This window comes from Ambystoma mexicanum, chromosome 4q, assembly GCF_040938575.1.
Source record: "Ambystoma mexicanum isolate Mex_15411 chromosome 4q, UKY_AmexF1_1, whole genome shotgun sequence".
NCBI classification, from domain to species: Eukaryota; Metazoa; Chordata; class Amphibia; order Caudata; family Ambystomatidae; genus Ambystoma; species Ambystoma mexicanum.
Genome location: NC_090928.1, coordinates 1,066,770,518 through 1,066,782,607, shown reverse-complemented (window position 1 = coordinate 1,066,782,607; position 12,090 = coordinate 1,066,770,518). Strand labels below are relative to the sequence as shown.

Genomic DNA, 12,090 nt, shown 5'->3' with positions numbered 1-12,090 from the left:
CCAGTGTATACGAATATTCTATTCCGATGTAAGACTATATTCATGTTTGCTTTGCTCATAATGCTGGTGATATCTGTTGCCTTTGCCAGTAAAAAATGCCATGCCACAGTAAGTCAACATGTCCGGACTGGCCACATAACACTCAAGTTGCCTTCACTCTTGATGCCAAGTAAAATATGCTATGCCACAGTAAGAAAATACATTCTAACTGGTTTCACCAATTCATATTACGCTCTGCAATCCCCTACATGCATGTTGACATCAGAAAAACAGTATTCACTTTGCACACCTTGTATTTTTCCAAGACAAGAGGAAGATCAATTTGGAAGATATTTAATTGTCCTGCACACATCATGAGGAAACTCTTGCTTTGGCTTTTTTTTAAACCAAAAACATTGAGGTTGTCTGCAGGAGGATAATTTCATTCATATCTCTTCCTCACCAAGACGTGTTAGTGGTGCACTAACTCTTGCAGTAGTGACTGTTTGTCAGATTTGTACATTACCAGTGTTCACAATTGAAAGAAAAGATACTTGTTCTCCTTTGAGCCTCTCATGGTGGTTATTTGCATTGTAAAATCACCTTTGGGTTTTTGAAAACTCAGCCTTCTTACTTTCAAGTCACTTTAAAAACCGAAGGAGAAGCACTTTATTCTGTGTGGCTTTAAGGTGTTAAGTGAAAGGACACCACACTACCGTTCATTGATGCTTTTTCATGCATGCACCCAAATCGCATGCACATGCATCCAGTATTAATGGCCATGGCGGTACGGGTGCAGGCTTCACACAGTTCATCAGCAGGATCAATTGGTTCTGGGAGGACATGAGATTGTGGACGAGAGGCTGAAGTGAAACCAGCAGCAAAGGGGATTTTTATTTAACTCTCCCGTTCACACTCTTCCAAAATCTCCTGTTCCACGGCCTCAATTCAAATTATATTTGACTAGCTTAACTACCTGGCTTCACTCGGGATTTCGACTCTCAGATTTTTAAATCTGTGATTGGTAAGTCTCACTTCAGTTTCTTCAACAGTGTCATTTTTTTAGCCGCAAGAATTCTCTGATTAGTAAGTCTTGCTTCAGGTTCTTTCATTGTTCTGTCTGACAGCATGTTGAATTCTATCAGCTTCATGATCTTGTGATCTGCCTTCTTCAGAATGTTGATCATGTTTCAGCTTTTGATGTTTTGTTTTGATTCGGGTGGGATTAAATAGTGCTCTCTTTTTTCGAGGCATTTCTGTAAAAATACATTTGTGGGATTAAAGCATTAATGAAAGGAGAGAATATAGAAGAAGGATGTCATTTTGTTAAACATGGAACCTCATTCAAATCAACTGAATCAACTATGTCATCTTCAAATTGTAACAAAATTCCTTTTGATGTCATGAGGGTGAAGTACCTGTCCTTTACAAAATTTGGTGATTGAAATTAATCAGGTGTTGATCATGTTTCAGCTTCAATGTGCGATGATGAGCACTTTCTACAAATGACCTGTAGATGGCGGTGTAACACCACAAAAGTAATACCAAAAAACAAATCCGAAAACCAAAAAGATGAATTATCTCGAGAACGGGATGACCTATCGAGCCAGAAATAGTTACATTAATTGGGCAATTAAATAAATAATATGCCATGTACAATTCATGACACCAGACCTCACCATTCATGAGGAGTTACGTCCCCAAAAATGCCACATACAAACCCACAAACAAACACGACTTTGTTTTATATACATAGATTTCATCAGTTTGGTGCCTGTAGTTGGTGAGTAACTTCAGTTCAGGTCTGAACTGCGGAACGAAGCAGAATTTGAACAGAGACCGCCTGGGGCTATGAACATCTACCTACCGCACACAATAACTTTTCACATTTGCACAGGCAAAAAGACATGAGCGAGTTTCTGGTGACTGTTGGGTTTGCTCCTTTAAGGATATGTGTCATGATGATGTCATGACTGACTGTGAAGAAAAGGAGCCTCAGCCGAAATGTGTCTCAGAATGACGGCAGACTCCATGACTGGCACTTCTGTCTTGTGTCTCATTATTGGGTTTGCAGGCTCACACCCTGTGACCCCAGATCAGCATGTGTAAACTGGGATCACAAAGGCAACTGTCCAGCTGTGTGATCACAACACAGCTGCTAGCCTGGGAGCCCTTGGCAGTTGATGTCTTGCCTTGTGACCATGCCAATTATGGTGATCCCTCCAACCGTCCATGCCATGTGACCACAGCACTTGGTATCTGCTGAGTGCCCCCAGCACTGATCAGGGCTGGCCTGTGGGACCCCACTGGTCGAGTCTCAACAGTGTCCTGCTGTGTCAACGTCTGCTGCCACTCAGAACAGAAGAGAATGCAATTTATTTTCTTTTAGAGTTAGAACAAAATAAATTGACTTTGCCTTCTCGTCTGTCTCTTAAAGTGCCTCGACCGTGAACTAAGGCTGGATATACAAAAACACAAGCAAATATCCCCAATGAGAGGCTCAGGGCAAAGCAGTACAAGTGCAGGGAATTCAAAGTAAATTTTACTTTCTATTCTGTGCAGTTTACCAGCATGGATAGACAAAGACACAGCAAGGAAGTGAGGCCCAGTTAGCTTACCTCCAAGATGCTGGAGGTCTGCACATGCACCTGGTATGGCTCAGCTGCTCTTTGGCTACTACCTACTTTTTACTCGCAACGCCCTTCCACCCCGTAATATACCGAATTTCAATGGCTGTGGACCAGCCAATGAAATGTTATAAGGAGGGCTCAATTAAGAGTATCAAAACAAACTGTGCCAATTTAAGCATACTGGTGGGGCCAAAACTCTTGAACCCCAACCGCATCCTAATCTCTCCATACCTAACGCTATCTGCTTGGAGCCTAAAGCCTCCATGGAGAGAAGAGTAAATGCTGAGTAGCAGATGGGCACACTCCTGCACCTGCTCACCATGAATACATGGGCAATAAACAGCGCAGAGCAAAGATCATTTATTCATTTTGGTGAACTGTAAAAGCAAGTGGAAGTTACTCCGTATTCACAGTATGCTGAAGAGTATGTGTAGTGCACACTGCCTCAAGCTGCCTATCGGGATTGGGGGTGGCACCCCCCACCCAAGCCACCTGCCACCACCGCTTTTAAATGCTACCAATATGTGCACAATTAGTCAAACTCATGTTGATTACTCCTGGCAAGTTACCCCACACACATACCCTTCCCAAGAAGTCCCTGTGGGCACCCCTCTGTTTTCCCTTAACCTATACTAACTGGTACCAGCATGCCAATGCTGGGCTACTTTTTGCAGTACTGTGGCCCAACTCCTCATAACTTTTTACCTTTGGAACAATTGTGTTGGTCTTAAGGGGGATTAGTGGGAAAAATGGTCTCTTTGGGAAAGAGGTGGAGGGTGATGGTGACTTTTTGGAAGCACCCTTTTATCTGGAATATTTTTCACATGAGCAACTGAATAAATTGACAGACAAGGCTACATTTCTTGTGTCATTACGAGATGGGCCGATTTATTTTGTCGGCAATTATGCCGGTGCTAGTTAACACTACCACCAGTGGTATTCTTGATGATGCAACCAATGCTGTGTAAATAAAATGTATCCTTTTCCACCATCATATTGATGGTGGACATTAATAAAGTAAACTACTGGTTCATACTGCTAATGTACAATTTTTGTATGTATGAAAGGATCAAATGTGACCCTTGTAATCATTACATTAGTCAGTAGGCATCAGAGATGACCACCTTTCTACCTCCTTACACCAATCCATGAAAAATGTCCTTTCTCCGTATTGAAGGAAATCACTTGTGCTTCCCTACTGTACAGTGGAGAAACTTGAACAAGCTTTTGGTCTATGTTACTATCTTTATCTCTACCTGAGCGGTGGAGGTAAGAAATGGTGGATTTTCATAACGGAAATCCAAGGTCTTTTCCTCCAACCTTGTAATGTAGAGGTCAGTAAACAGGCAGTATTTGGCATATACTTCCCATTTTACCCTAAGCTCCAACCTCATAATGAGGCCTTTTATTAGCTACCTAAAGAGGATCCGAAATTGGAGAAAAAAGGCACTCTACCCACTGCCTTGATGTTTATAAACATTCCAACAGATCCCTCATTCCCTGGACAGCCACACTTGGACCAGCATCTGTATGAGTTAGATCTGTGCAGATCACAGGGCTGATTTCCTGACTAGAAGTAGTCATTTAAGGTGGCAGATTCACAGTACAAACAGGCTTTTAAGTTGTTCATTGACGTTGTCAGGATCGGAGTGGCATAAAACTAGTTACTAGGGCTTTATCGCAAAATGAAAAGGGTGTTCCTGGCTTGCAACACTCTGAAAACAATGTGAAAGAGAGAGACCAGCTATAGGGCATTTGGGTATTTGTCTACCTTCAGTCCTCAGATTTACATGAAAGTTGAGAGTTATAACACCCAAAACACTTCTTGACACAAGATTGGGAATGGGGATACACATCTACATGTAATCGGGGGCTTAATCTAAAAACGAAAATGATGTCCCAACAATCTAAATAAAGGGGGACGGATGTGAACAAATGGAGAGTTCAGATTTCTTAGCAATTCGATCACGGAACCAGAGGGACACCCGCATCCCTAAGTACAGGCTCAGGGATATAGCACCCAGTTTGCTTCTTGACATGCTCCTTCGCAAAGTGAAGCCTTTCACCCCTGACCCAGGTTTCAGACCTGTTGAACAATCCCTGGTCATCTCCCACCTGGACTGTAGCAACACCCCATTCGCAGGAGCCCCAGGTGCCAGCTTGGCCCCTCTGAAATCCAAACGGCAGGCTAAAGCATGCCCACCAGAGGACTGTGGAAATTATACCACATCACTCCCATTCTCAAGGCGCTGCGCTGGCTACATCATGTTCAAGACATCCTGCATCCCCTACAAAGCAGTCGCAATCAGAACATCACTCCACCTGGCCGAGAAATTCATCAACTTCAGAGGTCAGTGCACCATCAGAAGCCACAACATCGCCAATGTTGAAACTGAGGGAAATATAGGATACAGACCTTTGCATGCTGTGCACTCTCTTTGGAACAAGTTACCAATGCAGATAAGACTGCCATCCCCACTTCCAGCCTACACTTCAGGAATGACCTGAAGAGCCCACTCTTCAAAGAGCATTTCACAAATCACTCTACTCAATCCTTATTTCCCCATCTGGACCTACCCAATTATTGCCTCCCCTATCAATCCCAACCTCTCTCCTACCCATGCACCCTTACTTGTAGCCACCTGGCTGCATCCCCTATGTAGAGCACTTCGTTGCTTTCCAGCTAGGTTCACACTTTATAAATCCTATTCATCCCTGCAAGGATGGGAATATGATAAACACATATAGATCGTAAAAAGGAAAATGAGGTTCCAGACATACCAATGTAATCAAAATGTGGAAGAGCATGACATACTATGGTGCATTCAGATTTCTTATCACGTAATGATACTAGTCTTCCTCGGGATCCTTTGCTCTAAGCACAGTCTCTGGCATAGATCTCCAAGCGTACTTCTCGACTCTCAAAGGCTGTCTCTGGGATATGTCCCACAGCACGCTCCTTTTTTCCATTCTCTGGTATATAGCACAAGCACTCTTCTTAACTCTACAAGGCAGTCTCCGGGATCTAGAGCCCAGCCCACTTCTTTGCTCCAAAACACAGTCAATGGGATATAGATAGCATCTCGTTATTTATAATCCTTCAAAATACGGAATGTCTGCTTTATTTCTTTGTCTCTTAATCACAGTCCCAGACACAGCGTCTGCCTCTCTTGGGATGACATATAGTGCCATTAGCACTTAATTAAGGGGTATATTGCCCACCTCACTTGGTAAAAGCTACAGGACCACTGGCTTTGCTCTCTCAGGAGTTAATCTCCTCAAGGCTCTTGCCTCTTTCAGCAAGGCTAGCCGATATATGATGGGTCGGGCTCCTGTTCACTGGGCCTTACTCCCTTTCTCTCTGCTACATATGACTCCTAAACACATTTCCCAGAGCTTTTTATAAGCCATGACTACATGCAGCCTACTTTTTATACCCTGCGTAGGTCTCCTTTGGCCCTTTTTAATAGGCCTATCCATCTCCTTGCTGTATTAATCTCACCCTCGGCTCCTCAGAGTATCTCTAAGACTGCTGGGCATGATTCAAAGATGGCTACTGGGGCTCCAAGTGCCACCCTCTTTACCTGCTCTGCCGTAGCTCACCCTCTCTACCTGCCTCTTTACTTGCTGCCACGTCTCTCTTCGATTCAGTGTTCATGGTCACTCTGTCTGCTCCTCCTGCTGCCATGCTGTCCCACAGGACCCATCTGGCATCCCAAGATAAAGGTCGACATATGGCCTCCAACTCGGGCAGCTTTCCTTCTCCATTGCAGGCGAAGCTCCGCAATGGTTCCTTCTGGCAGATGGGACCCTGCAGTTTGGGTGGATTGGTTTGCATGCTGTTTTGACCAAGATATGTTTACCTGTTGGTATGCTTGCAAGACCTATAGAACCCCACAATGTACTTGTCTGGTTTCTTGTTGACCTCTACCAGGTGCTGGTATGGTGACATTTTATTTGAGGGTCTCTGATGGCACACAGGAGAATGCTGTGTAAGGTGTCTCTGCCAGTTGAACTTGTAGCTGATTTTAGTATCTCAACAATGGGCCCGGGCTCTGCGTCCCATAGGTGTCTGCTTCACATGGCATCCTTGGCATAGACCTCCTGTATTGTTTCGGTGTGGGACCTCCAGAGTGGTACTAGGATTCAATGAAGTAGTGGCCAGTCTCAGGGGTTGTCGGATTGACTCTGATGAAGCGACATGGAATAGAAGAGGTATTCTTTGACTCCTACCCTCGACCGCCTCCATAATGCTCACGTCTGTGGCCGGAAGGCCCTGGTAGGTTTGTTTTCCCGGGGTTGCAAAGTTCCCGCCATGCACTGGGTCGGGGGTCAGGTCCCTAACTCCAACACAATTGATTGCTTGTAAAATTTCCATATATATCAGTATTGTCATGGGATTCTCCTGGGGATCTGTACTTTGCAAATACATTATTGCCAGATATATAATTAATATTGTGCTATCAGAAGCATTGCCCCTGAAAAAGACAGTGGGCCTCATTACGAGTACGGCGGTAGGGGGTTAACGGCACTGGTAAGGATGCCGGGGCCGTTAACCCCCTACCGCTGCATTCAGAGGTCCCTTAGCGGGTCCCACTAAGGCTGGCTGGTAAAACCAGGCGTCCTGAGCGGGTCCCGCGAGCAGACCTTGTAATGGGGCGGTAAGGGTTAACGGCTCCGGCACCTTTACCGGCGCCGTTAACCCCTTACTGCCCTCCTCGTAATGAGGCCCATTGTCAAGAGAAGGAAGTGGCTGGAATGAATAACCCTGATTAGCTGCACTGGAGGGATCCACCAGCACCCGTTTAAAGGAGTGTGCCCACATAGTTGCCACCATGACCCATTCCAATCTGTAGGTGCTATAAAGTCTTGTTTTTTACTTTGCATTCTGGGACTTGTAGTTCGGCTTTTCCCATTATTAAACTCAGACTATGTGCCCAGGTAGCATCATAGGCAGGCATGTGATTTTGCACAGACACAAGCCAGAAACTGCGGCCCACTGCTACTACTTATTTATCTCTGTAGAAACAATTCTCTTGAGGGTACTTTTTATACCTGCAGATGCACTTTTGCTGAGATCAATAGATTTGTAGCACTGGAATTCGTTTTTTGTTGCTGTGAGGAACCCATGGCTTTAAAAGCATGAACACAACACCAAAGAGCAAGTTTTGAAAACCTTTATTATTTTGAAAAGGGTTTGGAGACTTCCTAAAATGCCCTATCACTAAAATGGGAGTAAGCTTGACCATTACATAACACAGAAACAGTCTAGTCAGTCTTGTCAAACAATAAGGTCTCCCTTGCTACCCCTGTGGTATACCTTGCTACTCCTAACAAAAAAAGAAACAACAAATAGATTTCTTTTTTTATTTAGATGTAAGCTCCTGGGCTGTGGCCAGCACTATGTGGCTCTTTATTTTGGGAGTTGCTGGGTTTCTTGTTCAGGTCTCTTAAAAAAACAGGGGGTTCGACAAGTGTAACACTTTGAGCAGTGATCCTAAATAAGAAGGAATAGGAATAACAAATAATTTTGTCTTTCTGGAATTCTATACAATAATTGTTAGACTCATTAAAGTTTATTTCAGGCACACTTCAGGGGGTGAGTCACTGATTTAGTCTGTTCTTTAACACCTCAAATCAGCCTTTCATCTTTCGGAGATCGATAAATGAGTACCAACACAGGTTGGGTGATATTGTAAGTATATTTGTTCTGTATAAAGCGCTTAAACGTAATTGTTATATAATAACACATCATTATCATTTGGCCTTGGACGTCTGCTTGCATTCACAGTAATTTGGTAATATGGGCCTATTCACACTGATATTAACGATAACATAAGGTGATCCATTCTTGTATGAAATGTATATCACATTATAGTGATGTTGTAACCTCTTCCATGCATTGTGATGCCACTCCTGTTTTGTCAAGGTGTCGTGTTCCACTGCTTCCCGTGATGTCACTGTGGGCTGGGGGTCAATTGACATCACATCCTCTGATGTCATCAGAGGTGAAGGGTTGTGTGATGTCACTTCTGCTACCCCTGGAATTTTGGTGAAATGACGTCCCTACCCAATACTCATACAAAACTGGGTGCAGGGACATGTACTAGTAGTAAGAGAAAAGTGCATCAAAATAAGTCAGGATGACAAATGGGGTTCTGTGGCAACTCCCTTCCCCATGAATAAACTGCGGGGGCTAGAGAGCTGCTATAATGTGGTTGGCGGATACAGTCTCTTATTTAAGCACATCTTCAAGCAACTAAGTTAGAGTTGGAATAGTTTATCACTCAGGGCTGACCCTCCTGGCTCTGGATTCAAGTGTCAAAATTATCGATAGACTTCTCTTGCTTCCTCAGTTTCAATTCAACACAGCTTTTGTTATCGATATTCATAACTCGCCCCTCGGGTTTCCTTCACCCAAGTCCGGGCTTCTTTCAACACTCTGGATTCAAATGTTCCCCAGGCCCGAGCGGCTTCTCTCCCCTGTCTCTGGGCCAATCCTTACTGTTGAGCACAATTTTACCGTTGGTTCCCCTCTGTCGGGTTCGAGCCTGCCAGCTTAAAGAACACAGTTCACTGCAGGCTTCTATCCATCGGGTTCAAACCTGCTTTTAACAATTGAAACACACTTTCTTTTTGGACTTCCCCCGGCCGGGTTCGAGCCCTCATGCGCCTTTGCTTAACTTCCCTCAGTCGGGCTCAAGTTCCTAGGCGCTCACACAATTGTCTTCTCAGCCTTATGCATAACTACTTTGACTTCTTTACAATAGTTCACATGTGCCCTTCACAGCACTTTGGGTTCTTGCGATCACGACTCATCCTGTCTCTGGGAGTCTAAGTTCACAGTTCAACAGAGACTTTCGATAAGGTACTTATAATATCTTCGCCGGACCACTCTGTTACTTGCAACACTTTCAAATGTCACAAACCCGGCTCTCTCCCATAGCACTTAAGAACTCACTGGTTGTGCTCACCTTGTATCCTTCTTCACTTTTGCTTTAATGCGACTGGGGTCTCCCTCGCTGGCCTGGCTCCTCCCCAACTCTGTCGTTCACCCGGGAGGGTAACAGGCATCCTCCAGTCACCCGTGGTGGGAGAACAAACCCAGTCCAATGTAGGTGGGGAAAGAGGTTGGAAGCCTCCACACTGTTCCTCCTCCTCTTCTGCTCTCCCATTCGCGGCTCCCTTTCTTCTCCTGGTTAGCAGACTGTCAACACTTGGTGATCTCCTGCAGGTCTCGGCCACGCGGCCTCCCTGTACCCGTGCTGAGTCTGACCCACGGTACTCTCTAAGTGCTTGGGATTTAGGTAGGGATCCTCTGCCGAACTCAGCCGTGCAGCCTCCCTGCCAAGAGCAACAAGACCACCTGGGAGATGTTAATAGGCTGCAGGTGTTGGGTCTGCCTGACCTTGCCTGACTCAATTATCGGGACAGCCTACTGTCATGGTGTGAACGTCTGTTTTCTGTCTCTCAAAGGGTTTTACCTTGGTAATCCTCATACTCTTAGTCCCTGTCTTCCTTATCTCAGTCTTTGGGTATTTAAATAGGGGAATGGTATTATGGGAGTTCTAGTGTCCTATAAAAGAGGAATAAAGAGGGTGTAGACATTTGTCAGAAAAGGTGGTATGACTGTAAGGTCGCTGAAAAATTAGTTTTATGGAAGGGAAGATAGTCTGCATTGATGTTTAGAGATGGTCTTAGTTTCAATTGATGGCCTTGCCTTCTTTTCTGTAAGGGGAAAGTTTGGGGTAGGACGGGACTCTGGTGATAAGATCCCGCAAACACCGAGGGGATGTCGGGTAGGGGTGTGTTGACAAGAAGGGGATACCGCGTCTCGCCCAAGGGCGTTCTTCCGGCAGTTCCAAAGGGCCCCCTGCCCAGGTGATCCTCCCTCACTTGTCCGCCCCCAGGGTTGGGATCCAAGTGCGATGGCCCTTCCCTGGCCACCTCAACAAAGGATCCCTGGGAATTTCTAGTGAAAACACCCTTGGGTTTCTCACACCACTGTTAATAGTCTAAGTATGAGAGGCTACTATTCCCAGCAAATATGCACTCCCTGGTTGCTACTAGTTACACTAGGCTGACTTTTCAGGGGCATTATACCAGTTTCAGCTTGCACAATTGTTGAAGCAGCAACCTGGTCAATTTGAACAAAGCTTTTCTTCGGCTCTTATTCATTCTAAAGCCATTTAAAACTACATAATTTTATGAACTCTTCATTACACTTGGAATTTAAATGGGGACACTCTATGATCACTGGCACAATCCCCACATCACTGCAAAATGGGTTAGTGTTACTTAATCATTTATTGTGAGAAAAGGATAGTGTATAATAGGCAGTGAGCCTGCCCCTAATTTTGGGGTATCTAATGAGTGAGTGTGCCCGGGGGCCTAGCCTGGCAGCAGAACGCAGCAATGACTGAAATCCACTAGTCAGTAAGTAGATCATCACGGATGTGTTTGTTGGGTTCCCAGCGCCTAACATTTGAATGAAAGTAAACTGGTCTACACGTAAGATTCCAATTGCGTAATTGTATTGGTTCTAAACCAAGAAGACTTTGCAATTTATCACAGTTTATAAGTTGTTACACATTATCATGTTTTACAAATGGTTGCAAGCGTCCAGTGTTGCAAAGTTGCAAGTGGTTTGCAAAGTGCCACATGTGTCCAGTGTCACAAATGGAAAGGTTTTGAAAGTGCCAACATGCTCCATTTGGAAGCACGTGCGATTGTTTCGCTCTTTCCCGAATTTTCCTCAAGGCAGAATTACATTATTGGTGTGAGTGTTACACCTAGTTGAGTGCATTTTAATTAGTACAAGGTTCAATTGGTACTGTCCTTCCTAATTGTGATACAATACAAGCATATAGTTATACATTCTCTTTTGAACAACTACATTCCCAAGTGTTGAGAGCCATATGTCTATTGTTTTCAGTTTGAGGACTGAACCGTGTCAACTTCAATGGTTGAGTAATTTTAAATTTATAATATCCTACTTCCTGAGGTTGTACCTCATGTTGTTCCTTTGACGAAATCCCTTTTGGCCATGTGTCTTGTAAATAGGCGCTGGTTGCCTTGTCGGTTTGGTATTCTTTCAGGATGGTGGCGTTCAGACCCAAGCTCACTTCCTGTGCCAGGTCGCAGTCCTGTTCTGGATGAGTTGCAGAGGGCGAAGAGTAGAAGAAGGCAGATTTAGAAAGAGGCTGTTGCAATAGTCCAGCCTAGAGAGAACCAGAGCTCTGGAGACAGTGAGCTTCTGGGGGAAGGAGAGGAAAGGAAGAATACCTCTGAGCAGGTGCAGCTGGTAGTGTGACTTCTTAGAGACATCAGAGATGTGAGGAGAGAAGGAGAGTGTGGAGTTGAAGATGACCCCAAGATTTTTAGCCTCACAGGTGGGAGTAGGGAGAGGGCCAAGAGAGGCCAGCCAGAGCGTGACAGGAACCGAGGGAGTGGGTATGCCGATGAGGAGAATCTCCGTCTT

At 44.7% G+C, this 12,090-nt stretch overlaps 1 protein-coding gene across 6 annotated transcripts in view; it reads left to right on the top strand.

The window, feature by feature from the left end:
• Positions 1–12,090, top strand: part of SUSD4 (sushi domain containing 4) — a 478,536-nt gene that overhangs the window by 399,250 nt on the left and 67,196 nt on the right. The gene's annotated exons all lie outside the window — the stretch shown is intronic.